This window comes from Panicum virgatum, chromosome 9N (assembly GCF_016808335.1).
Source record: "Panicum virgatum strain AP13 chromosome 9N, P.virgatum_v5, whole genome shotgun sequence".
Classification (NCBI taxonomy): Eukaryota; Viridiplantae; Streptophyta; class Magnoliopsida; order Poales; family Poaceae; genus Panicum; species Panicum virgatum.
The window spans coordinates 1,687,457-1,693,456 of NC_053153.1; positions in this window are offsets into that span (position 1 = coordinate 1,687,457).

Sequence of the window (6,000 nt, forward strand, 5' to 3'; positions counted from 1 at the left end):
AAGTATGCTCACTACTGATCATCTGTCGTCATTTATCACTCATTAGCATGTTTAACTTTTCATTATTTTTTCTAGAATGGAGTCACACAAATGTAGACGATGTGGGATTAACAATATAGGCTTCTTGGACCCTAGCACCGTACATGAGAACACAGTCAATTTACCAAGTACCGTTGACTACTTGTACAAAGCTTTCCTCTCCACGCAGAATAAAAGATCCATACTTCTTTCATACAATTGCTTGTAAGTTTGTTTTTCAATTCCATATCAAAGTTATTCTCACCACGGTTATTATTAATTTGCTTTGTTGTGTCTTATATACAGTTATCATCATGTCCTACTCGATATCAACCTTAGCGATAGTCGAATCGAGATTTCTGACTCACGAAAGAGGCCATTATCACTAATCTAGCCCGTCATTGATGTCCTCAACAAGTAAGTAAAGCAAGTGAATTTATACGATATTTCAATGTCGTGTATCTTATTCATGCAATTTCTCTTTCATAATTTCGCTCATATATAGGGCCTTCGCTAAGTACCGTAAGAAAAGCAAAATCCATAGACCTTTTTGGGGAGACTTCACTGTAGAAGAGGCTAAATACATCCTCAAGCAGCCTTCGGGCAACGATCACTGTGGGTTCTATGTAATGCATTACATGCACTGATACACCGGCGATTGTAGAAGCGCCGAAATGGTTGGTATGAAATGGTTAATTGATATATGTTCTTGTGTCTTGAATTATCTAACTTGTCTAATATCTTGTTGTTGTGACATTTTTTCAGAACACTGAGGTGGATTCAGGTGAATTGCTCATGGGCGAGCTAGTAGCACTTCAAGAAGAACTAGCCGGATGGCTTGTGGACTACGTGGTGAAGCCAGGATCTGAGTACAGCATAATCTAGGTGTAATGTCTAGATCGTATCGCTCTTGTCAAGCATTGTAATATATTTGGTGTATGGACTGGATGTTCTTAAACTTGATGTGTGGACTCTATATTTTTTTATTATGATGTTTGAACTCTCTCATTTGATTTCAATGTATAATATCTTATGGTTCAATTCTGCTGCAATAATTATATATTATATATGCTATACAAATATTATATTATTGATATCTGAATATATTTTTTTAGTGGGAAAATAGACATCACCGCCGGTTCTAAACAACGGTTTTTGAACCGGCGGTGATGCTCCACCCATCACCGCCGGTTCTACAATAACTGGTGGTGATAGCCCACCCATCACCGCCGGTTCTAGAACCGGCGGTGATAGCTGAAAGTGATCGGGTGCTCTAGCCTAAGAGGGGGAGGGGGTGAATTAGGCACTAATAAAAACTTTGACATATGGCTCCAACTAGTTTGCACAAAACTTAAACTAAAACAAGCTATCTAGATGTGCAACTAGGTTGTTCTAGTGTGAAACCCCTATCCCAAAAGAGTTATGCACCCTATAGCCTTTCCTAACAAGAAACTACTCTATGAAGGCAAAGGCACAAAGGTTGCAAGTAATAAATGCGAAAGCTTAAAAAGCGGGATAGGAGATAGCAAACTCTTGACGCGGGTGTTTATCCCGTGGTTCGGTTAGCCACAAAGGCACACCTACATCCACGTTGTTGTAGCACTCACTAAGAGTATTGCTACTCGGCCACCAAGTCTCTTCCGTGAACACAATCACGGTCACCTTGGCCCCGGGTTCCACTCAGGAGTTTCTCCAAAAAGGATAGGGGTCTCTACGTCCCCCGCACAAAGATGTCGTCGCCGCTCCACACCAAGTCGGAGGGATCGATGACGTTGCCGGCGAGCTTCACGCTCCAAGATGCCGGCACACCAGGCTTTTGTTTTGGTTCACTAATGAACCACAGCACAAAGGCTCTAAGCCTTGCAATCTCACTCACTAAGAGCTAATCCTTTACACAACACTCTCAAAGTGTGCTAAGGGCTAAGGATATGATTTTGATGCTTTTGTATGGCTTGGAGATATTTTTGGGTGTGTGTGGGATGTCCAGCAGCTCCAGCAATCTTCAAATGGCCGGGGTGAGGCGTATATATAGGCCACCAAGTCTTGTAGTCGTTGCTCCAACGGTCAGCTGAAATTCTGCATATCACCGGAAGAACCGATGCCTCTGGCAGGGGTAGTGTCGGTTCTTCCGGTCACTCATAAACCGAAGTAGCCGTTGAAGTCCTGACAGCTGACGTAGTGACCACCGGTTGAACCGATGCTTTGTACCGATGCATCACCGGTTCATCCGGTGCTTAAGAATCTTCTTCTGGGCGCTGACGTCATTGCACCGACGCAATACTCCGATGCACCGTCGGTTGAACCGGTGCTGAAGAATCTTCTCCTGGGCGCTTGACATCGTCTCTGGAACATAGGACGCCCAATGCACCGATGTCCCTTTTTGACCCGTCGGTTCAACCGGTGCCTATATGCTGACTTGGCTTCGATTCACTTCTGCACCAGAATTCCATAGCGTCGGTGTTGTGTTGTCATTCGATCACCAAAATCACTTGAAATGACATAAATGGTGCCATGTTCCTTACAATAGCCCTCTCATCACCAACCACATAAATCCAACGCCTCCCGAACCGTTGGTGATACTCCTTACGAACCGGCGGTGATGGGGGTGCTGGAGTAGTGGTTCTCTATTTTATTTTTGAGGTCCTGAACAAATGAATGTCTAGTAAAGAGATGAAGAATAAATTAATCTTTTGAGTGGCTCTATATTTTTTATCCGCACGGCTTTTATTTTGTTGGTGTGAATGTTACTTTAATAAGATGGATTCTACTGGTTGATTCAAAAGCTAAAAATATATTCTATTTATGAGGCAAATTTTGAACATCAGATGTGTACCCATTTTGCGACGGAGGGAGGTATATTATTTCTCCTATTTTTTGTCAACTTGACCTGAATGCCGGCCAGCTTTAATAACCGGAAATGACGCCGTCCCATGTGATCTTTTCTGACATAACGAAGATATTGTTTCTCGTATTAGTTATTGGCTCCTTGTTTAAGCTAAAAATAAAACCATCCATACTTCTGCCAGAAATAATATATTATTTCTTGCATTTGTTAATTTGGCTCAAATGCCGATGGGTTTGAATAGTCACGCCCCTTGCTTAATCAGAAACGACGCCTTCTGTTGACTCAGAAACGTGGTATGCACCTGCCAAATATCGTGCACTCAACGTGCAGTACGCTGGGTGCACTTTGCAGCGCCTCTTCGCGTACCGATCAGACCAGTCTCGTGAGCGCACTCCGACGAGAATCCAATGAACGCCGGTCCAACGACTCTATCAAGCAAAACGCACTTTGGGTTGAGATCGGCAGGTCACCTAAAGCGTCCTCAAATGTCATAGAAACGAAGGAAGAATGACACATCGGGATTGAAAAAATTAGGATTTGGAGAGCTAAGAAGTAAAAGACCCTTATATTTATATTTATAGAGAGGGTAGATCTTACCCCATTAAAAATCGAATATTATACAAATCTTGTGTCAAAATATAATTTCTAACTCGAACTAGGCTGACGTTCTATATATGCATTTTGATCGTCTCGACAAGAGTTATGCAATGGTGATATCAAATTTGTATTTGACAAAGTCACCCAAATAGCCAAACCTGTCTAGCCGGTCTGTACAGTTGTATCAATTTTGGTCACCAACACCGCCCCATATGATTTTTTAGCAAAATTAGTTGTCTTGAACAATAGGCATATTTTCTATCAAATTTCATTAAGATTACGAGTCTTAAGTAGATCCTAAAAATGTCGTAGAACCATAAAATTAGGCTTTAGTTAGTCATTTGATTGGCTCTCTTCTCTTTTCTGCACCTAGTTGATTCAAAAGCTAACCCTGTTTAGTTGGTGAAAAGTTTCCTACAGAACCCGTCACATCGAATCTTCGGACACATACATAGAGTATTAAATGCAGTTGAAAAAATAATTACTTATATAGTCTAACATATTAGCATGAGATGAATCTTTTAAATCTAATTAGACCATAATCAGATATTATTTGTCAAGTAACAACGAAATGTGCTATAATATCAAAATCCAAACTTTTTCACCAACTAAACACACCCTAAAAATGTATTATGTTTTATAGATAAAATCTGAACCTCAAACGTGTACTTATTTTGGGACGTATAGCAGAGTATATCATTTCTCGCTTTTGTTAACATGGCTCGAATCTCAACCAGCTTTAAAATAACCGGTAGTGCGATCCGGAACAGACGCTGTCCCATGTTAAATTTCTGAAAGTACGAATATAATATTTCTTGCATTTGTTAACTTGGGCTCCTTGTTTGACCGAAAATAACGCCGTCCCATGTGAACTTTCTGACAAAAACGAATATATTATTTCTCTCATTCGTTAACTTGGCTCGGATGCCAATGAGCTTTGGTTAACCACAATTTTAATTTAATTTAAAAACGAACTAGGAGTGGGAAGCCGCAGGAGCAGGCTAGCAGTAAGTCAGTAACGCCTAATTAGGAGTAATCTCTGATGCTCAGACGTCAAAGAAAATTTGTTTGGTTCGTATACTACTTGATAACTGTATCGGCTAGGTTTTATGGGGATAAAACTTCTCTCATGTCTCCCCTCGTAATAACAAAATTGCTAATATAGCATGTTATTTAATACTTATAAATTTTCTGATAAAATTTCCATTAAGACTGGCATTACTAATTATTTTTATGGGAATGGACTTGAAATTCTAGGCTATACTTCGTATACAACTTGGGCAAACATGCTAGTTGCCTAATTAATCTTCTATGTTGGTATAATCCACAATTCAAGGTATTCCTAGAAGTTGGTAGGAAATAAGTTTGTCATTTATCTTCTTTAATATTTTGTTACTGATTCTACCAAAGTGCTCGATAACTAATTAGTCAAGCATCCTATGGTTAATTCCATAGTATGAGTATCTTTTTTAAACAAATACTACGAATAATCAATCAATCAACTAATGAATACTTGAACAATTATTTTAGCCGTTCATGACTATGCTTTGCTTTATTCCAATTTACTATGTTAAGAATGCTTTTTTAGGCAGGATTGATATTAGGAAACAAATCCAAATTACTCCCTCAAGTATTGCCAAAGTCCAAATATTCCTATAAATTATTTTTTTATTTAATTTACCTCTATATCATTTAGCCCAATTTACTCCTTAATAAGATTATCTTATTTGTTTATCCACGCACAAGTGTTAAGTTAAAATTTTGCAGGATATTATGGACATCATAAAATATTTTTTAAGAAAAATATACAAGGATTTGCATCATTATTCTGATAGGGTACGATATTTGATAATAAATAACCATTGCGATACAAAGTTATAGAAAAATAATGATGAAACATTTATAATATATTACTTTGACATATATTCTGATGCCTGCTACAATCCTACAAGTTTTAAATTAAAATTCCATTTGTGGGTGGAGAAATGAAAAAAAAAGATAAATTGCATTAGAGAGTAATCAGATTACTTCTCGTTTTATTTGCGCGTAGGACAAAAACGAGACGAGCATTCTGAGTCATCCACATTGACACCCTCCCAGTCTTGATAGCGACGCGAGGGACGCTCGTATTCAGTCTTCAATACACTCATCTAGTTTTTGCATGCTTCTGTGCTAGTTTGTTTGAGAGTTGAGACAACCGATTCGTCGATATTATCTAGTATGATTTTCTAACATTATCGATGGACCACCAACTGCAAATAATTATTTTGAACAAATCAAAGTAAATTAGACTACTAATCTTCTGAATTTTTCAACTTACCATTTCCTGTTTTTCTGTTTTGGCACCGCACTGTTTCATCTCGTTTCTCTGTTCCGTGTCCCTCCATTCAACACAGACCCGACTGGTGGTGTGGCTGGGCGCTGGGCCCGATGACATGGCTTTACTGTACATCATCCATGGATAAACGCATCCCGACCCCAAGGGCACCATAACAAATGCTCTGCATTTCCAAACCTGCTTCTCTTGCTCCAGCTCGATC